This window comes from Nyctereutes procyonoides, unplaced genomic scaffold, assembly GCF_905146905.1.
Source record: "Nyctereutes procyonoides isolate TBG_1078 unplaced genomic scaffold, NYPRO_anot_genome, whole genome shotgun sequence".
NCBI classification, from domain to species: domain Eukaryota; kingdom Metazoa; phylum Chordata; class Mammalia; order Carnivora; family Canidae; genus Nyctereutes; species Nyctereutes procyonoides.
This window is the reverse complement of record NW_026575145.1, coordinates 21490248-21513140: the sequence shown is the minus strand read 5'-3', so window position 1 is coordinate 21513140 and position 22893 is coordinate 21490248. Positions and strand designations below refer to the sequence as shown.

At 44.7% G+C, this 22893-nt stretch overlaps 1 protein-coding gene across 2 annotated transcripts in view; it reads right to left on the bottom strand.

Moving 5' to 3' along the window:
- Window positions 1–21638, bottom strand: part of STXBP6 (syntaxin binding protein 6) — a 238775-nt gene extending 217137 nt beyond the window's left edge. For both annotated transcript variants that reach the window (XM_055309369.1, XM_055309370.1), the window contains exon 1: window positions 21406–21638. The gene's annotated coding sequence lies outside the window, so the exon portion shown is untranslated. The remainder of the gene's footprint in view (window positions 1–21405) is intronic.
- Window positions 21639–22893: the final 1255 nt, after the last annotated feature.

Below are 22893 nucleotides of genomic sequence, written 5' to 3'. Positions count from 1 at the left end.
GTGTAGGATCCAGATAAGATAGAATAGGCTGAATTAATGACTGAGTTTATTTCAATGTAATTGTTTTTACATTTTGTATTCCCTACTGTACCTCGAACAGTGTCTTAAACACAACTGCCTAATAAGCACACATGATGACATGTGTAGTAAGAAAAAGGATTAGACCCTCTGTAAATGTTCCTTCTTCCTAAGTCTGTTCTGCTCTGGAGGAGAAACAGTCTAGTGAATTCTTGGTGCCTACTGTGAACCTATCTTTGTGTCAAAGGCACATTGAATTTAATACTGGAAGTCCTCAAGGAGCTGACAGCCTAGTGGGCACAAACATAAGACATGTGCGGGTAGCAAATTATCTTTAGGTATGCTTGTAACTGAACAATATACTAAAATATTTTAAGAGCATGTTCAACCAACAATGGATGTAGAATTAGGAGAGCTGGTGCCGCTAGTTGCTAGACATGACCTTGAACAAATCAGTTGTCTGACTCTGCTTCCTTAGTTATTACCTATTCATCCCTTGGGCTACTGCAAAATAAATTTAGGCAGGAGAAACTCTTTTGCAAACCTTAAAACATGATACAAATAAATTAAGGCAGGAGAAACTCTTTTGCAAATCTTAAAACATGATACAAACTAAAACATCATTAGGGATACTAGTAAAATGTCCTATTGTCCAAAATACTGCAGTGATTTCTTTTTGAGGTCTCTTAAGATGAAGGCAGAGGGCTCCTTAGAAAATGCAAACCTGATCATTCATTCCCAGGTTTAAAGACTCCTTATTGCCAAAGGATAAACTCTCAACTGTTTGGGTTGGTAGATAAGGCTCTTCAAACACTGGCTCCTCTGCAGCACCATCTCTGGTTTTACCTTTCAAAGACCACAAGTATACAATTACCACCAGATCACATTCTCTTCCACAATTCTTTGCCTTTTAATTTTGGTGGAGTTCCTGGATGTGATTATCTTACGACACCCAGGATTCCACAGACTGCTATTATAGTACTTTCCACATTATCATGAGGCTCTGACCTTCTCCAGGACCGGGGGATGGCAATGCTTTATCCTCCCCCATACCTCATCCAAAGCTCAGCCTACAGCAGTAGATATCCCTTGAGTGACAGCACAGGAGAGGCTCATTTGCATACCACAAAAAAATAGTGCAAAGGAGAGAATCTCAAGGGAAGGTTGTCAACTGAAAAAAGGCTTAGAGGCCCTAAAAAAAAAAAAAAAAAAAAAACAAAGACAAAAACACTACAGGTCCACATCTCTTATCCAAATGCCCTAAGGCCAGATGTATTTTGGAATTCAAAATTTTTGACATTTTTTTTAAGATTAATTAATTTATTTATGCATGAGACACACACACACAGGGAGAGAGAGAGAGAGAGAGAGAGAGAGAGAGAGAGAGGCAGAAACAAAGGCAGAGGGAGAAGCAGGCTCCCTGTAGGGGGCCTGCTGTGGGACTCAATCCCAGGACCCCAGGACCATGACGTGAGCCAAAGACAGAAGCTCAACCACTGAGCCTCCCAGGTGCCCAAGTTTTGACATTTTAGAAAGGTAAAATGTACCTTATGCTCTCAGCGGAGCATAGGCCAGCACTCCATAGGCAAACACATAATACTTCTGCAGGTAAATTTACAAGTGACCATGCTAAATGAGATAAGTGAATACATAGGCTCAGTGGTTCAAGTCAGATCTTTCCACCAGATAGGTTACTAGAGCTTTCAAAGAGCCTTCTGGATTTTGGAATTAGAAAGGACAGTGGATCCATACCACCTGATTTGTATCCATAACTCTTTTGAATCCATTTTCTTAATTCGCTCAGGAATACACTAAGGCAGGACTGACCTATGTTCAGGCAACAAATAAAAGTGGCCATAACACCCAAACATCAGCAGACAGGCTATAAAATACTCTGAGAAGGGGTTCAAAGGCACACACAAATGGTCATCATTACCAACAACTACAGCAGTCTCTTGGAACAATAACAAAACAGAAATAAAAACAACAACAACAAAAATTGCTAAATCCAGCACTGAAGACCCAGGTCAGCAAAGCAATAATCCACAGAGCAAGAAATGAATGTATGGATGATTTTGTAAGCAAATAAACAAATATTGTTAGGAACTCCTATCACTGATTTCTAAATGGCTCTCTAACTGTGGGGAGAGAAATGCACACATACAAACAATGGCATTCATAAGCCAAAATGGAGTGGTCCCAGACCAACCCAACTTGCTTCCATGTGAAAACAGAAACAGCAATGCATGCCACCTGCTCTCCAGGACTGTGGAAAGGAACAGAATAACACCTTTTGCAATTAAATATAGAGATAAACACATATACTCTTCTAAACAACCAGAAAGACTCCCATGTAATGCCTTATGTGAAAAACTGCTTTTAGAACCAAATGCTGGGAGGAATAAAACTTTCCCTAAGAAATGGGGAAGTGCTTTCCTTTCTAAAGAGAAGTATGAAATAACAAGAAAGAGGAAGGTGAATGTGTAATCCCACTTCTAGTGAATTCTAAGACCTGGTCACCCATTTGTGTTATCTATGAATCTAAAAGTTTTCCTTTCAGGGAGAAGGAGAATGTTGCCTCAACATTTCTAACAGACACCTCTTGATCCCATCACCCACTGAGGCCAACAGCTAACAGCAGTTGCCATCATGTACCCTACTGAGCCTTCACCACATACAAGGCAGGGCGTTGACTACTTTGAAGGTTTCCATTGACCCTCATGTTAAAAATAGATCCTACCTTCTAGGGTTATCAACCCATTTTACACATAAGAAACTAGATCCATCAAGAAAGGTCCCAGAGCTTTTAAGAAGGAAAGCCAAATGACTATGATGTTATCTTTTGCCAATTATTTGGTTTCTACTCTGATAAAAGTAGCATAGCTCATTCTCAATAACTGACACTTCCATCCCCTCCTAGATACCATTTCAGTGAGCAGGAAGCAGAAAAAACTCTCTTGTCCATCTAAACCCTCTCCCATACAACCCAAATAAAAATGCTGCATTCCCTCCCGCCTTCCCTTCCTGTCTCTCTCTCCCTCACTTCTCAGAAGTTCTCCTTGAATGTGCCCTATCCATCCCTCCCTCCCTCACTCCTCTTTTGGGCACCTATCATATACCAGGCAATGAAGATACAAAATGTGTAAGTCACTGTCCTATTCCTCATGCAAGGAAATAATCATACCTGGGCATAAGATATATATGGCACAGGAGCAGCACAGGTCACTTCTGCCTCAGGGTGCAAGTTCGAAGATCACAAAAGCCTTCAAAGAGGTAGTAACCCTTGACAGGGCCTGAAGAATGATTGCAAGGATACAAGATAGACAAGGAAGAGAAGGGTATTTTACAGCCAAAGAGTGAAAATGAATGATGCTATCAGGGTGCTCCATGTCCTTCAGAACAGTCTCAAATGACAATGGAGAGATGAAGCTGGGAAAGAAGGATGGAGTCTCCACAGTGAAGCAAAGATCAAGAAGCCCCAGTCCCCAAAGTCTGGTCTTCTGTGCCTGGCCACAGCACCCAACACAACACCCTGACCTACGGGAAGGAGAAAAGAGAGGACATCGGACAGCTGAATGGGCAAAGGAAGCCAAGGTGCCCATCAACTCACCAGGAGAGCCTGGCCACCTCTTCCCAATCCTCCTCTCAGCACCTTTACTCTTACCATAGCCCTGTGGTTCCTAAGAACCAATCTCTTACACTTTTTGAGGCCAATATCTGCCAATTAATTGTGACCCTAAGACCTTGAATTAAGGACAAGACACTCTTCATCCTGTGGGGCAGCTCTGAGGGCAGCACAGGAGAAACAAAAATGTTCACTGGGTTGGGCAGGGGAATGGGATAACTGACTTTAAACAGACAGCTTTTAAAGGCATGTAGCTAGATCACAGATCAGTTACAGAGATCCTCAATATCCACCTAAACACCAGCCCACAATAGAGACTGACAGAGCTGTTGGGTTTTTATTAGCTCCTTCTGGGCCTTTACAGCAGTAATCCCCATGTTTTCTGAAATTGCTATAGCTTGTCTGATTCATCGGATTCATGGACTCCCATCGCTCTTCAAAAGAAGGAACAAAATCCTGTTGCTATAAAACTTGTCCTTTATTTTTAATTAAGCTGGATTTAAATGAACTGTTACAAAAATTTCCTGACACCCTATATGATAATCAGACACATCTTGATTTCTTGCATAAACTCAAAATAAAAAAAGTCACAAATCCAATAATTCACCCCTCATAAAGACCAAGATGATAAAGAATAAGGACAGTATGTTTCAACACAGATGCAATCTCCTCCAAGTGTAAATTTGGCTGAACCAGACATAAAATATTGGTACACTTCAAAATTATTTTTTCATACATACAAATAATATTGCCAAATTCAGTAAATATTATTTATAGAGCTATAAATTTTTATATCAATTTCAGAAGAAGACAAAATTACTGCTTGGGTCTCTCTTCGTACTGAACCAATTAACATTTGAGTTACCACAAGGAAACAACTTCTAAGAAACAATGACCTTAAACTGGAAGACTTTAACATGAAGAATCATAGAAATATTTCAAAGTTGTAGAGAATCACAATGAGCTAAGGAATCCAAAGACTGGAATTAAGAGTCCCGGGTTTCCTCCTCTTACACTGTTGGTGGGAATGCAAACTGGTTCAGCCACTGTGGAAAACAGTAGAGGTTCCTCAAAAAGTTAAAAATAGAACTACCCTATGCCCCCAGCAACTCCACTAGGTATTTATCCAAAGGATACAGACCCAGTGATTCGAAAGGGCACCTGCACCCCAATGTTTATAGCAGCAATGTCCACAATAGCCAAAATATGGAAAGAGTCCAGATATCCATCAACGGATGGATAAAGATGTGGTACATATATATAATGGAATGTCAACCATCAAAAAGAATGAAATCTTGCCATTCACAATAACCTGGATGGAACTAGAGGGTATTATGCTAAGGGAAATAGTCAGAAAGACAAATATCATATAATTTCGCTCACATGTGGAATTTAAGAACCAATACAGACAAACATAGGAGAAGGGAAGAAAAAGTAAAGTAAGACAAAAACAGAGAGGGAGACAAACCATAAGAGACTCTTAACTATAGGAAACAAACTGAGGTTGCTGGAGGACAGGCAGGTGGGGGGATGGGGTAACTGGGTGATGGGCATTACGGAGGGCACTTGATGTAATGAGCACTGGGTATTACATGCAACTGATAACCACTAAGTTCTACCTCTGAAACTAATAATATGCTGTATTTTAGTTAACACCCCCCCACACACACATAAAAGAGTCCTCGCTTCCTACTGATTCATGGTAGAATGATACAGCCTCAGTTTTCTTGTCTATAAAATGGAATACAGAGAGATGAGGGTGTGGAGAAGACAAAGAGTTAATTAGATATCTGAGGTCTTTTCCTGATTTAAAAAAAAAAAACCCTAATGAATTTTGTGATATACACAAAATAGATCCTTTCTTGAAAGAGAAGAATTCTGTTTCAACTGGAAGATAAAAGCTTTAGAATCAAAAACAAAATAAAAATGGAAGACAGAAGAGCTTTAACCATTTGAACACAAAAGTAAACTTTCATTTTTATGCAAATGTCAACTTATAAAATAAAAATGACTAAGTGGCACAAAATATTTTTGAAAGTGCCTATATGGATCTCCCAATTTTTTGCTTAGTTTTGTAGGTCCTAATACACAGGGCAAACTAAGACAATTTGGCATGTACCATTGTTTCCCATCTTCACTAGTTATTTTAAGAGACCAACATGTTTATCAATAGCACGTGTTGGACAAGAGGCTAATAGTAGAGTAGAAACACCATCAGGTTATCCTTGTACTCTAAGAAAGAGCCTAAGATATGCCTTGCTTTCGAATAAAGAATGAGAAGGACGATGGTATCACCGAGATCCAAGAGAAAGCGGAGAGTGGAAAATACAGAATAAACACAGGAGTAAAGACAGAAATTAAGAAACTAGTGTTCCAGAATGTCTGGCGTGACAGAGAAATGACAGAGATAAGAAACATAAAGAGTCTTGAAACACAAAATCTGTAAGACAATAGAGACAAATAAGAGGAAAATACACCAACTGCAGGCAAATCATTCAAAACAAGATCACCAGCCTAGGGGAAGCATTCTACCCTCTGAGGAGAAACACTGTGGGCGCGTTGCTTCCAAGGACAACCACCACTCCACAATTTCCTCTCTCCAGCCTTCGAGAAGGTCTGTGGTCAGAACCACCATCTTACACACACATACGCTAAGGATCCAGATGAAGAAATCACGTGCCCTCAGCACACTCTCCATCCTGGGGTGTGACTTGCTTTGAGCATCTTAGTACCTGAAATCTAAAACAATCTCTATAAAAGAGAAACTAGATCTACGCTTCACTCATTGCTCCCTCAGTCTGCAGGCCAGTCAACAGAGTCGCATCGACCAAAAATCCATCCAGTGACTCACCATTTTACAGCAGGATTGGGTGAAAAAAGAAACACAGCCATTTACCTGAGCAAGAGGACCCCCCCCCAAGTCATCTACCAAGTCATCTACCAAGAGTCAACGGTCATCCCCGTGGTCGGTGCACTCTAAGCAACAGCACCCACCAGTGGTGGGGAGGAATACCAGGGGAAAGGAAGCACACATCTACAGAAATCCTTCAATTAAAGTAAAACCCTGCACATTTCACAAAGGTATTACGTATCACTCTCACAACCACCTCCAGAAGGCAGGTGTTCCTGAAAATTGAAGGCTTATCTGTATATGGCTAAATGCCTTTGGAGTTCTACTCCAGCTGTGGAACTTTTCTCTTGCCCCAACCGTACTTATTTGGTACAATAAGTATCAATTAATCATTATTTTATTATTATTTATTATTAATTAATTAATAAATAATTAAGTATTATTTTAAGTATAAGTATAATAATTATAAGTATTATTTTATTATTTATTAAGTATTAATTGGTACACTAGCTGTAGCTTCTCACAATGCACACGCACCATAGTTCTGTAAAGAAATCTCTCCTACTCAAATTAGAGTAAACAGAAACTGAGTACATACCATATAGGTAATACGGAGGACTCAAAATTAAATTAGAAAAAGATCCTGCTATCAAGCAGTGTAATGTCTGCTTGGGGAGACATAGCATTGTCTATGGAATGGCACCACCATCACCCAACTGTGCAAGACAGAAACCAAGGAGTAGTTCCTGGTGTCTCCCTTTTTCTCACCTGTACTTCTAACCCATGGCCATGTCTAGCCAGATCTATTTCTATCTCTCTAAACATTCCCCCAGTTCTCTCCATCTTTACCTCCCTGGTCAGGTGATCACCATTCCTTCCTAAACTACTTAAAAAACTTCTAAACTGGTCTATACACATCTCCTTTTGGACTTCTACAGTCCTTTCATCTGTCCTTTTTCCTGCAACCAAAGTGGTATCTTGTCAATCGGATCACTTCAAACTCATGCTTAGAAACCCTTGTGACTCTTAGGAAATGACTATCTCATACTCCGTATTCTCCATTCCCAGCCACAGGGGCCTTCTGCTGTCCACCATTCCTACCAGCATCCCTTCCACAGCAGGGACTTCACACGTCCCATCACGTCTATAATGCCATCTCTTGCCTTCTTAAGCCCCACTCATCCTTTAGGTCTCAGCTCAGCACTACCTCCTTAGGAAAACCATCTTGATTTCCTTGACCGGGTCAAATCCCTTTGAACACATACCTCTCCCATAGAACCCTTAGGACACTTGGCATTTAGTATTTCATGCAATTATTTTTGTATACAGTTTCTTGTAAAAATTTTTATAAAAACAGAACCTGTGTTTGGGTTTTGTAGACATTTTTGCTGAATGAAAAGACAGAGATAAGATCAATACCAAGCAAAATGGACAAGATGTCCTGAGAAAGATGCAGACAAATGACTCCTGCAGGATTTAAACCAGACCTCTTGACTTTTATAAGCCGTCCTTCCTGGGAATTTCTCAAGGTCTCTTCACCCCAACACTGCACTGTTGACATGACATCTATGTGAGGAAGGGAAGGGGAACTATCATGTCTTTTGCTGTACCTCCCTCTCTCAAGTCCAAAGATGAAGTAATAAGCAAGGGAAGAAGCAGGGCTCCATATGGAAGAGTGGCCCCGTGTATGCCTGCCTTTACAGTAAAGGCAGGGCAAGGAGGTAAACATCCACATACCTACTGAAACAGCTGTGCTGGGTTAAACTGCTCCTAAGAACCCCTGACAAATCCATCATCTCTGTGTAAGGCTTTCCAGGATGTAGGTCAGCCACCTTACTCAAACAGGATCATTTCCCCTCCTTGAAATGGTAATGGAAGGCTCTCTCCTTCCTCAACAATCCATTTCCTCTTGAAAATCTGCTGCAATTAATTTCCCCAACACCCACCTCAACTAAGTGTATTTAAAATGCAGGAGCTGCCCACATTGATAACACTTCTTATTAAGAAATATCTGATCTTCCCTCTTTCGATACCCTATGTCTCAGGAGCAGCCCCTGGTTCTGCTCAGCCCTTCCACTTGCTCACTGCCTCAGAACAACATGGTGTGATGGTCAAGAAACTGACCCAGGGTCATGATGGGGGGCTGTGGACCTCAGACCAAGAAACTGTGGCCCCGGTTTCTGTAAAATGGGGTGAATGACAGCACCTCATTCTCAGAGCTGAAAGAATCCAGGAAACATTTTTTTTGAAGATCAAACTGGCTTTATTAAATGATTCATGAACTGAGCAGCACCCCATCTAGCAAGAAGAGAGGCACTCCTCCACAAAACATTCCTAGCACGGTGCCTGATGCACATGACATGTGTGTGATGATTAACCATCACTATGATTGATACATTAAGGAAGCCTCAGGTATCCACTGAGCTCCCTGTTCCCAGTCCAAGAGGCTTCTAAAAAAATCTCTGTAGAAAAATTCTCAGAGCAAAAGAACTTTAGACACTTATACCTGTAAGATAACAGTGACCTATAAGGAGACAGTGTTTACTGTAACTCTGCCAGAGACGACAGTGGAACCGTGACCTATATCCTAGTTACACATCCAGGAACTAGTCATTAGTCACACCCACTCAGAAAATAAGGATGTGGGCGGTTCTCCCTACCCCCATCACAATGTATATCTTGTGTTTACTCAGTGTACTGTAAAGCTCAGAATACAAAGCACTATTTATAAGCTTCTTTCTTTTGGCAGGAGGTGAATAAGTTCAGACATCCACCAGCCAAGTCCAAATCTGAGATGTACAAACTACACACGTATATAGGATAATGTAATCTGCTAAGAAAGTAGGTAAGGCGGTCCCAGTAGGGATTCACCGTCACCAGGGACAACTGCTCCTTAGTAACACCTGGCTCTTCACACCTGCCCTGAAATCCTCTACGGGAATTAAATGTGGAAGGAAAATGGACATTTTCACCAGGGAAGGTTTTCATTAAAATATCCTCACATTTTTTTCTCAGGCACCTCATTTTTATCCAGGGAAAATTGTGTGAATATAAATAAATTTCTCATCTGCAGAGGAAATGATTTGGTAATCTGGTTACCCATCACCCAGGGATTTGCCCTGAAAACCAAGGCTGTGCAGGAGAGAAGTACTAAGTATAAAGAAAGCCACCAAACTGAAGAAACCGTTCCACTGGGCCATAGCAAGAGAAGTCCAGAGGCTTCTTTGCCACTGCTTTGGGCCAGAAAAATAGGTTGTAGCTTCTGCTTTTTATGTACTCAGGCTTTTAAAAAAGATTTACTTATTTGAGAGAGAGAGAGAGAGAGAGAAGGAGTGGGAGGGGCAGTGGAGGAGAGAGAGAAAATCTCAAGCAGACTCCATGCTGAGTGCAGAGCCTGACTTGGGGCTCAATCATGACGTGAGCTGAAACAAAGAGTTGGATGCTCAACCGACTTCGCCGCCCAGGTGCACCAGCTTTTAGACAACATTTCCCAGTCTCAGTAGAAGAGGTTCTGCTTGTTGGGGTCCATGAGCCAGAAAGGGTGAGAGTAAGCCTCTGCGATGGTCATGTGTATTTCACGGCTCTCCTAGGACTGTCACATCTCAGGGGCAGCTGGATGCCCCAGGACCTATCAGAAAGCAGTCTGCCCAGGGTATTCTTTCCGGGGATCATTTCTCAAAGACACAAACCCAAAGGCATGTGTCTCTATTTCAGGCAGAACTAATGAATGACTTTAAGATGAGGGATGAGTGACTATTAAAGAGCTCAGCAATATTCTGCCTCTATCGGTCAGATAGAGGTTTATGTAGGTTCCCAAGCAGAAAAAGATTATATTCTATGCAGATTATAGTTTCCTGCTGTGACAGCATTCATCAACATGCCTTGTCTTAAGAGAATTTCCTGGGGACTGCTTGCCAGCCAGGAAGAAGAGCATGCAGAGTAAGGCCTACAGGTCAGACTACTAGTCCTGCCAGGACACTGAAACGCCTGAAGTTGCTCCCATGAATAGCAGTGCCTCAGGGATTGTGTTTGGAAGGGCAAGTGCCCTGAAGCCTGATTGACTTCTGTGCCCTCAAAGCCCCATGGGGCAGTTCTGAGGGAGGGGCGGTGTATATAACAGGCAGGGGAGACCCAGACCTTTCCCATCGGCACGTGTTCTTCTGGTTGCAACATCCTGAGATTCCCTTAACAGTTTGTCAGAGGGGAGGTAGGATGGGGAAAAGCAAAGTTGGAGGCCCCCAGGGTAAGACAGAGCTACGTGTGACTCCTAGATCACGCTCTGTTTCTCCTGCTCAATCTCTGGCTTTCCATCTCTAATGTGGGGACACTCCAAAGCGGTAAGCGGCTCCTGGGTTACTGTAAGGCAGAGGAGAGATCATGAAGGTAAGGGACTTAGTACCGGGCCTTCTCCCTGCTAAATCTTTCCTCTTAAGGGAAGCTCTTCCCTTATAGGTAAGCCTCAAAAATAAGGTTTTGCTTTCAAGTCACCCATGAAGCACCCTCCTTCCTCACTGGACTGGACTCTGGGAGGTCTCTGCCATTTCCCAAAATCAAGTACAGGATCAAAGAGCCTTTCTGAAACAAACTAAAAATATACAAAACAATGTACTCAAAGCAATTCCAAAAATATTTTCAGCAACCCTTTCAGAGTTGGTGTACAATCATCCAGAGTGACCGCTATAAAAAGCAAACTCATTTATAGGTTAAGTACTTTCATGCGTTCAGGTGACTTCACAACTTTACAATTGCCAGGAGTCACACACCCGGAAGCTCCCCAACTTTTTGGCAAATTCCCCACTAAGGGCTTAGGCCTCTTCATATCCTCATCCCACCTCATCCAGCTGTGACACCTGCCATGGGAACTCTCTAGAAATTATGCTTGAGATACAATCAGACACCACTGACAGGTGACCCCCATTACTGTAGATCTCAAGGACTTTTCATAGATGTTTCTATGGAACTCTCATTTTGTTTTAAAAAGTAAAACAAACTATACAATTGAAAAATAGGCAAGACCTCTGAATTGGCACTTCACAAAAGAGGATATCCAAATGCCAGGATACACAAGCAAAGACACTGAGCTTCATGTGATGATAAGGGAAATATGAACTGAAACCATTAGAGGAGACCTCTACACAAACATCTCAATGGTTAAAATGCAAATGACTTACCCAAAGAAGTACTGGTAAGAATGTGGGAAAAGGGAATTCTTGTTCACACCAGATGGGGCTATAAATCGGAGTGGCATAACTGGAAAAATGGTTGGCTGTATCTACTAAAGCTAAGTGTACTCACATCATAGGACCCAGCAGGTACACCCACATGCACACACCAGAAATGCATACCTAGCTGTACCATAAAGACAGATCTTACATGAGTATTCACAGCAGCTATAGAACAGCCTCAAGCTGGAAACAACTCAAATGTCTCTGATTAATAATTGTGATATACTGATACAACAGAATATACTCCAGCTTCTGCTACAGGAGAAACAGGATTAAATATCACAATACTGAGAGACAGAAGTCAGACATGAAAGAATACAAAAGAATGATCATATTCATATAAAACGTGAAAATAGGAAAAAGTGATCCATAGTGTTAGAAGTCAGGACAGTGGCTACCACAGAGGAGGAGGTAACCAGCTGGCATAAGGAGAGGCTCTGGCGTGCTTAGTGGCTCTCTCTTTCTTCATCTGTGTTAAGACTAAATGGACGTGTTCATGGCGTGGAAATTCCCTAAACTGTACCCATGCAATCTTTGCTTGTTTCTGTGTGTATGGTAAGGCTCAAAAAAATTTTTTTTGTTAAGCAAACTCATCTAAATGCCTCCTCCTGTGTAAAGCCAAACAGGGCAAACCAATTCAATTGTCCCTTAGTATTAATTTATGTAAGCACGTAGGCCCAGTGTGAACAGCAAGAGTTCACACGTACTGTTTCTCATCCATGCCTGCTCCTAGCCCCGATGTGAGCGAGCTGGTGACTCGGATGGAGTCTGATTCCCTGGCCTCACTGCTCTCTTCTAGAGAAACTGGCGGGGTAATTAGGAGTCTCAGATAAAAATACAGCGAGAGCACTCTGTAGACCATAACCTGGCAGGGTATCATCACATATCATAGCAGATGCAGTTGAAAAGCAGGAGAACCTAAGGAGAGCTAGGGAGATTTTGAGGAGCTCTGGGGGGTTCCTTTCAAGAGTTATAGTGGCCAGTAGCACAGGCTCTTTATTTATGAAACTTCTTTTCAATGCCAACTGAGTTATTACACTTTCCATTTGCACAGCTGTATCATGAATGGCTCTGTAATAAGTTTTCCATCATACACGGAGCTCTTTCCAGCTCACATTTGGAAATGATACACACTCTTCAAGTGTAAAGTAAGAATTGGTATCCAACAGTACCTGCCTCTGAGGGTGGGTCATGTAGACAAAGGTCATCATATTTGTGGAGTGCTTAGAACCATATAGAATGTGAGCAAATAATCATCTCAAGGGAAATGTTAAATACTAAAAATAATATACTGACAGGAACACTAATGGACTATGCAGTGGAAGGGAATCCCAGAAGAAGGCAGCTGTACAGTTTAGCCTATTTTTTATTCTTTCCTATATGTCAGACATGCTAGGCCTCAGGGATACACAAATGAAGATCCCAGCCTTGGGAGGAGTTCACAGCCCAGTGGGATAGAGAGCAAGGGCTGTTCCAAAACCAGGTGCCTGAGTTCAGGACTCCCTGTCCCATTTTTAAAAATCAGCTACTAGATAGACCAGGGACTGTATGGTTGGCAATGTGGATAAATTTGGAAATATGTCCATTTTATGAGCATTGAGCTCTTTTTAGAAGCACCAAATTTCTACCTTCAGGGTAGGGTGTGTGTGTGTGTGTGTGTGTGTGCATGTATATGATATATAATAATAATAATATAACTATTGTTATAGTTGCATAAGGTTTTAATTTTTAAAGCCTTACTTCAGGAACACCCAGCTTTATATACCTAGCTCTTCCTCAGCAGTTGGACAGCTTCCTTATTGAGACTTCATGATAGGGTAGATTAAATTCTTCGAAAATAATATTAATTTCTCAACCTCTAGATACAGCTGGCTTTCACCTGAGGTCTGAAAACAAAGAGCTGGGTGATGCACAACCTCTCTGACCGTACTTCCTTACCCATAGTGGTCATGAGAGGCAATGAGACTAGAGCACACACGTTCACTCGCCTCTGGAATCAGAGCTTTCCCACTTCCGTGTGCCACTCCACCTTCTAGAAGGATACGAAGTGCAGTGAGGTCCTAGCATGCTAGGCTTCAACCAGAATATCTTATCTTTTGTTATTTGATGGTGGTGCGACATCTGTTTAAATGCTCAGCCCTAACACTGTAACAAAGTGACAATCTCTTTCTCTTCCAAATCCAGCATGAAAGTTCCACACATGCCAATCTACAAAACAGTCTGAACGACAGAGTGAAATGAGGCTCACAGGGTGAAATTGCCATCCTTGGGAAAGCAATGAATTTCAGGCTGTGAAAGCTTGGAAACTAGTGTGCACTTGGGGTTTTGGTTAAAACCTTAGGAACTATGGTCTCTGTTTTTTTCCCAGCAGAAAGTGAAAGGGATCCATCCGTTAACTCAACTGAAATGTAAACACAATCTCTTACTTCCTCTCACTTCAAATGATGATAAAAGAGAGAGAAACACAAGTTAACAAAGCACAACTCACCTTGTGTAACCCTATGTGGATGCTACTATCTCAACCAGCACTGGGGGGGTGATGGGACATTCTTTCCAGAGGTGCACCCTCTTAGGGCTCAGAATGCCCTCACAGGTGCCATTCACACCCACCTCAAAAACCAGCCCCGTGCACTAGGAACACCAAGGAAACAGACCCAGTGAGGGCAAGTAACACATCTTGACTAGGAGTTATCCAGACTCAGCTGAGACTAGCACAGCGGCTTTGCCCAAGCTATGGTATTTTGAAAACCAGTAAGCACATTAATGCTACCCTGAGGCCCGGGATTCTTACCCCATCCCCTACATCCTCTCCCCACCCCAATCCCATCCACACAAATCAAAAACCTTTCTTCCATATATTTTTCCCTGAGTCCTAACAGTGAAATTCTCAGCCCCTGAAGGAAGGAGAAGGCAAATATGCAATACTCCAGGCACATGAGGTTAGGCACTTTCCTGTGAGCTGGGTCTTATTCTGATGTCACAGATAGGAAAGCTATGGCTCAGATGTGACTTACCTTGCCCAAGTTCCCTGAGTAAATTAGTGGCAGAGTTACCTTTCAGAGCTATTCGGCTCGTCTTAGTCCAAAGCCATCTGCTCCACACTGTATCGGCTTCTACTCAGAGTGATCCATGGGCCAGCAACCATGGCCATAAGGAGCTTGTTATAACAGCAGGATCTTGGGCCCTGACCCAGGCCTACAGTCAGATTCAGCACTTCAACAAGATCCCGCATGTTTCTGCCCAGGGGTTTGAGAAGCCTGGCTATGTCCCAGTGCTGAAGAGAGAGGAAACATCCCAATGTGGGGTGGGTGGGGGTGGGGGCGGACTGTAGCCTCAGCTCCAGTGGCATTAAAAACTGCTTTAGTATCATGACTCTTGGGTCATGCCAAGCAGCACGTGAATCCTGTTTAATACAGAGATTTTTGACAGAGCTCCACAAATAAATTGGAAGATGACACTGAAACAACTACCACAGTCAAATCTTAAGGGAGAAGCTAAACATAAACTGCCAAGTCAGCACAGCTTATTACCCTTTGGTGGTTCACAGCAAGGAAGCCTACTTATGGAATTCGTCTCTGGAGGAAAGTCCCGAAACACACTCTAATCTGAAGATCCCAAAGCATGTGCCACAAAAACTATCCCGCTGACTCAGGAGCCACTAGAACAAAACACTTTTAATTCAGGGGAAGGACTTTGGGACCAAAGAGTAACAGGAAAACCCTAGAAGATCCAAAGACAAGCAAGGACAAAGGAATTATCTAGATATTTTCCCCAAAAAAGAAAATCTGGCCTGAAATGAATAAGCTATTCCTAGATCTCTCTCACCACTTTTTTTCTTACTATTTTCCTTTCGCCCCAGCCAGTGGCCTTCTTGCTAATTTTTTTATTGTGATAGAATCCATAAACCATAAAATTCACCCTTTTAGAGTGTACAATTCAATAGTTTGCAGAGCATTCACAAAGTTGTGTAATCATCACTGCTCTCTAATTCCAGAACATTTTTCATCACCCCAAAGAGAAATCTGTATCCATCGAGGGTCACTCCCCATTTCCCCCCGTCTCCCCAGCCCCTGGCAACCACTAATTTACCTTCTGTCTCTATGGATTTGTCTACTCTAGAAATTTCACATAAATGGGATCATGCAACATGTAGCAGCTTGTGTCTGCCTTCTTTCATATAGCACGTTTTCAAAATTCATCCATGTAGCATGAATCAAACTTCATTCCTTTTTATGGCTGAACAGATACACCACACTTTGTTTACCCATCATCAGCTTCCTGCCACCAATAAAATGTATGAGGGTTCCAATTTCTCCATACCCTCACCAACAGTTGTTATTGTATGTCTTTTTTATTACAGCCATCCTGATGGCTATGAGGTGGTATTTATACAGTTTTTATTTGCATTTCCCTAATGACTAATGGTGCTGAGCATCTTTTCATTTGCTTATTGCCATTTGTACATCTACTTTGAAGAAATGTCTATGTAAAGCCTGCCCATTTTAAAATTGGGTTGTCTTTTTACCGTTGAGTGTTAAGAGTTCTTTCTTCATGCTAGTTTTTGAAATTCCAGTTACATCCTCTCTTCCTGGAAAGCTCTTCTCCCAAATACCCAAGACTCTGCAGCTAGACTTACTTCTCTCTGTACTTGGACCCGCTTTCCTCTAAAGGCCTAGAAACACTTTGATTCCCTCTCTGCCCCATGTACCCTTCCCTGTTTCTAAAACCTAAGTGTTGTGCCTCTCCTCATTTCTCCACAGGTAGCTCTTCTGTGGTCACCAGAACTCATGGCTACTTTAGTGAATTCACAGAATCAAGAAAGAACAACAGGTTCTTTGACCACCACCACCAGATTCACTCAGTCTCACTCTGTACTAGACAGGATCCTTTTCTCGTGTGCTCTAAAAATTATTTACATGCAGGCATGAGTACAAGCCTTCATACTTCTGGCTCCATTATGCCACCAACCTAAAATGCCCCTTCTCTTCCCTACAAAAGTACAACCACCCATCATTTACACTTTTACAGTTTATCCCCTCCATGGAGATTTTCTTAGCTGCCACAGCTTGAAATGGTTTCTCTCCACCCTGAAATAAAAGATAGTAATCACCTAGAGACTCCATTAATCAATTGGTATTCATATTTAATGAATACTCCTATATTATAGGGATATACTAGGTGAAACCAGCCCACCCACAGATGATGTTAAATATCATATTAGAATTGTTGAGATGTACTAATTTGGTAATGGAGTATTAGGAGACCCACACATAACCTCAAAAATGTTGCATGCTGGGAAACGTTTAATTGAGTACAATCAAGATTTTGTTGCTGAGACGGTAAACTCTAGTACTTCTTAGAGACTTTGATACAATGATGCACATGTTGAGAATCTCTAAGAGGGAAAAATAAAAGGCAGCGCTTCCAAATTGATCTGCCCTTTTCAAGAGCACACCTAATAACAGCGACCCCAATAGGATTCTTCTGACATACTCTGGAACCCGCTGAGCTAATTCAATTGCTGCTTAATTCTATCAGCATGGAGTAGAAACTATATTTTCTACTGGGGTAAGGAACCAAATTTGCTCTGTTTTAGAATGCTGTCAATTGGAAATCACTCTATTTCCATGCCAGTTTACAGAGAAAGAAAAACACATACATTATGGGTGTTCATGATTTTGAAGACCCAACCAGATTCCTGAAATTGGAAAATGTTGAAATATGGGCAAAGAAAATGTACCTTAGAACTGAGCTAGGGCCATACAACCTGAGTTTTAGTTCAAGCACGCTCGAGGAAAGTGGTGAAAAACTGTTCCAGGAATGACTGTGACTCTGTATGACCCAGGACAGTCCGAGGACCAAAGAGAAATGAGGTATCATGACGACTGTCTCACAACAGACTTATCCAAGGGAGCGAAGATACCAAGTGGTCACGTGCTAAGAAAGCTAACAGCAGTGAAAAGGAAAGAAGCCTCCCCCACACTGGAAAAAAAAATCCTAGCAGTGAAAAGTAGGGGTAACACCCAAAATATAAACATCAAGTTATGGGAAAGAAGTTTAAAATAGAAACGTTCCCTGCTCATGTTAAGTAGGAGAAACCATTTAAATTAGCTAGTGAATCTTAAGAATTACAACCGGAAGGTTGTTTCTTCACTGTATGCTGATTGCCATCAGGAAGACAGGCCTGGGCCTTGCAGTTTTATCTACTAAAACACTAAATGGTACACTTGAGTTTTTGAATAGGTTTCTGATCTTACTGATAGGTCTCTCTAGTGCTAATCATTTTAAAACTAAAACAAAGCACAAATGGAAAACTGAGATAAAGCATGTGGTCAGCCGGGAGTCCATTTGGCAAGGCAACACAAGAACTTATGAAAATGCTGACCTCCTTTCACACCTAGCCATTTGGGTGCTACATAAGCCTCATTCTTTCTTTAGGGTGTCATCTCAGGAGCCCTCCCGACTCAAGCAGGCTCTCTCCCAAGGCCTCTCTGTGGCTTGGCTTAAGTTCAAGACCACAGCTGCTCAGGGTGAGCTCTCAGCCCAGACCCTCGACCATGGGACAAGAAGAGCTTTAAGATTGGGTTGTGCCAAAATGGTGCTTGATGATCAGCGAAATGATACAGAGAGGCACCGATACTGCACGGCCGCCACAGAAAGTCAGCCTTCCTCCCCCTCAGAGTGAGAGGGGAGCTCAGTCACTACCCACACCACCCTGTTCGACAGAGGAAGGGAGGGCCTTGGCCAGGTCTGACCACCACAGAACATCTGTCACAGAGTCAACTTCCCCTCCCCTCCCTCACCCAGGTCTAGCGAAGCTGTCCATCCAGAGAAGGCACCACATTGCCAGTTGTTTTTGTTTTCTAACACTTCCTTATAGCTATTCAACCTGCACTCTAATCTTAAGGTTCAAGCTGCTATAACTTTATGTATCTCCCTCTCCACAAATGTCTGAGATCCCCAAAGAAAGGCATGGGGTAGTTGTTGGATTTATCAATACCAGGGTCACCTAGAAACCAGAGACTGAGTGTTTTACAGTGTGAAAAGAAGGGAACATCCTACCTCTGGTGTGTGTGTAAAATTCATTCATTTGAAGAGCAATTGGAATTGTTAAAACTGGACAATGCTAAGTGACACAGGTATTGGAAATATAAAATGTTTTAGGTACGTTTCTAAAACACCCTATCTCTGAATATGAAGTATTAAAATAGTTGCATTTCAGAACATAATTCACCTCACTTTCTCATGTCCCCCCGGCCAAGTCAGTGATTCAATAGGCATGGCCCCTGGAGAAGCAGCATTGGAATCACCTGGAACTAGTTAGAGATACAAATTCTTGGGCCCCCTTCCCTCCACCCTAGACCTAGAGAATCACAGACTCTGGCAGTGCAGCCCAGGAACCTTTGGTTTTAAGGAGCCTTCTGATTGACTCCGATGCTCATGCTTGAGAACTGTTGCCCTAGGATCGGAGAAGATGCAGCACCTGGGAGGCTCAGGAGCCTGATTATACCCTTATTAACTGAGTGAGAGGAAATCCCACGTGTTCTTGTCTCTGGTGACCACTGGCTCTTAATCTCACACTGATGAGGGGTTGAGTTCTTAATTCAAGGTCACTGTTAGAGGTCAAGTCAGAGCTCCAGCCCAGGGTCTGCTGACTGACTCTTCAACCTGAGTTGTCTTCACAAGGGTCTTGCTGACATGCCAATTCTGGAACCCGGGAGTCTGAACATTGAGCAGGCAACCCTGGAGATCTCCTAATCTACCCCATGCTTCTTCCCTCAGATAAATAGGAAGACTAGAGCCTCAGCCTTTAAAATCAAGAGAGATGAATTTTATGAAAAGAAAAAAACCAGATACATAGCTATTTGCGAAGACATGAGCAACTAAGCCTCTTCGTGAGGAGGGGGTAGAAAGGAGATGACTTAAGTGTCTTGTAATTAAAAGAATTCGTTAATTCAAAAAAATTGAGTAAAGAGCAGAGTCAATAATAAGACCGGAATGGTGCTTTCAAGTGTTCTTAGAACTTTCGTTTCTATTATCTCGCAAAAGTCTCATAACAATCCTGCAATGAAGGGAGATAAGGCCCCTAGTATCCCCATTTGATAGATGAGGAAACTGAAGTTCAGAGTGGCTACTTGTCTATTAGGACAGCCTTAGCTGTAAAGCTAAAACTTGACCTCAGGTCTGATTCTAGAACGTGTGTGCCCACACCATGTGATTCCTACAGCTGGAAGCCTGCCCCAAAGCAGATTAACCCCAAGGAAAAAGCAGTAAGAAAAACATGCATCAGAAATGGTGAGCCCCTAAAGCATGGCAGTCCCTCGGTGTGTGGGTGCCCCTTTAAGAACTTAACACACAAACCCAACAGCCAAGGTGTTCAGCCAAGAGAGAGAGAGAGAGAGAGAGAGAGAGAGAGAGAGAGAGAGAGAGAGACATGTTTCTAGCCTGCATAATCATTTCTGGACCAATTCCCACTAGCAGCCTCTGAGGCAAACAGCCACTCATTGCCTGGATGAAGCTCCCCCACTCTAGAACCACCCCCCCCTCCCCGGGTTATGACAGCGCAGCTCCGACTCGTGTGCAGGCAAAACCCCAAAACTCAAAACAAGTGAAAAAAGTGGAGCCTGGGGAAAGCGGCAGCATCCTCCACACCCTGGCGATCTGCACAATGCCGGTTCCAGGGTCCTGGGGTGACCTGCCACGGGATGTTAGGAGCCTGTGGAATGAGGCGGACATTCCGGTGGACCCCCTGCCCTATTCTTTCCCACCCAGTCCACGAGCAAGAATCATAAAAGGATTCGTTATGAAGTCTTGGGGCCAGGAGACAAGGCAGATACAACCCAGGCAGCCTGTCCTGGGGCTCAGAACGTCAACTCAGGAACTCTGCTCCCGGCCCTTCCCTTCAAGTCTTGCCTTCTGCAAAGATGAACAGGGTGGGGTTGGTGGGGTGCTGTAAACCCGAGGAAAGGCTGGAGGAAAAATTGTGCCCCCGCCGCCCCGCCGCGCTGCCCCGCGCTGCAGGCGCTCACGGAGACCCGGGCGTCCTTGAGCACGTCGGAGGCTGGGAGGGGGCAGACCCAGCTGCGCGCCCGGGACGTAGGGAGCCGTGCCGCCCCGACTGCCTGCCTCAGATTTGGCAGGAATGATTTTCCTAGAAGACGCCACGGATGCGCAGCTCGGGTGACTCGCGGATTTCATCCAGGGGCGGAGGAACTCAGCCCAGGGGCGCAGCGACCCCCTCGGCCCCTCCACGCTGGGGCCTCGGGGCGGCCCCCTCGAGACTCATCCTGCCGCGGGGACGGGGCGGAAGGAGGGCTCCATCCTCAACTTTCTCGGAGGACAACTGCTCGGTTCCTGGCGGGCCCAACCCTCCCCGCACACCGGGCTCCAGGTTTGGGGAGAACCAGGGACCGAGCCCCTCTCGGCGCGCACAAAGCAGCCGCGCCTGGGCGCGCAGCCCCCTCTCCAGCCGCCCGCCAATTTGAAAGCATCTCTCTGGGCGCCTGCTCCCTCCTCCGGCCCCGCAGCGGGGTCTCTGCCCCGGGCGCCCGCATCGGACCGAGCTCCGGCGCCCCGACCGCCCCGACCGCCCCGACCGCCGCGGCTGCTGCAGCCGCATCCCCCCCCCCCCGCACCCCGGCCTGGCCTCTGCCTCGCCCGCCCTGCGCCCCACTCCCGGGCCCTACCGTGCAGCCCGGCGGGTGCCGGGGCAGTGCCAGCGCGCCGCACGAGTCCCAGCCGGCGAGGCTCCTCCCCGGGGGCTGCCCCGCGCGGGGCTCGGGGCTCCGGGCTCCGGACGAGGCTCGGCCGGCCCGGGCGCTGGCTCCTTGCCGCTCGAGGCTCCCGCGCCGGCTCCCGCCGCCGCCCGCCCGGAGGGAGGGGTGGGGGGAAACTCCCGGCAACTCCAACTCCGGGCGCCCGAGCTCCAGCTGCAGCCGCGCGCCCGCCCGCCCGCCCGCCGCCGAGTGCCAGCGCCTGCTAAGCGAACCTGCCCCCGCGGCCGCCTCTGAGCATGCCCAGTGCCGCCCTGGGCGAGCCCGAGCGCCCCGGTCCCGGGCGGAGAGCCGCGGCGGGGGGCCGGGGGCCGGGGGCCGGGACCGGGACCCGCCCCGGGCTCCCCACCGCGGGACGCGGGACGCGGGCCCGGGGGGGGGGGGGCGGGACCGGCCTGCCAGGGAGGGGGCCCTGGAGCAAAGGGCCGCGAACAGAACGGTGTGCGGAGGCAATGCAAGTTCCACGGGTTGTGAGAAGTTTGTGGGCTGGAACCGTAAGCCGCTTCTGTGAGTCTGTCTGCAAGACTCTCCGGCCGGACAAGGAAGTATTTATTCTTCTGGTAGAGAACGAGTGGATCCAGCGCGTGGGTTTTACCCAGGGCACTCAAGCCTAGGGGCGCAAACTCAGAGGGCTGGTGGGACTAATGCAAATTAGTGACCCAGCTAGGACGCAGAGCAGTGGAGAGGGTCCTAAAGGCTCAGACACTCTGTTCTGGAGCCCAGTGCTGTCATGAAGAATTCGGGCCTGCCCTTGCTAGATTTTCTGATTTCTCAAGAAATGACAGAGTGCGATTTGTCCTCATGGAAAACATCTGATTTTTACATCTGGATAACAAGTGCAATTTTTAAACAACACTGGACCAAGCAATGTATCTGGGTTCGTTCCCGCTCAGCCCCACAGAGAGCTAATTTGAAGATTGTGATTTCTGCATTTTTATTTTATTTTATTATTTTATTTTATTTTATTTTATTTTATTTATTTTTTTTTTTAGCGAAGAGGTGCTGAGTGCCCACTGTGATCTAGGAAGGCACTGGAAAAGATCCAATGGGATTCAGATGGCCATGAGAGGCCTACCAGTTTCTAAGGGAAATGGGTTTTCCGGGCAGAAGAGGGCTACAGAATAGAAGTTCTGGGGCATTAAAGAATAGAAGTTACTGGGATCCCTGGGTGGCGCAGCGGTTTATCGCCTGCCTTTGGCCCAGGGCGCGATCCTGGAGACCCGGGATCGAATCCCACGTCGGGCTCCCGGTGCATGGAGCCTGCTTCTCCCTCTGCCTGTGTCTCTGCCTCTCTCTCTCTCTCTCTCTCTGTGTGACTATCATAAATAAATAAAAATTAAAAAAAAAAAAGAATAGAAGTTACTGATTTGAAAAGGGCTCGTGGGAACTAACTTTTAGGAA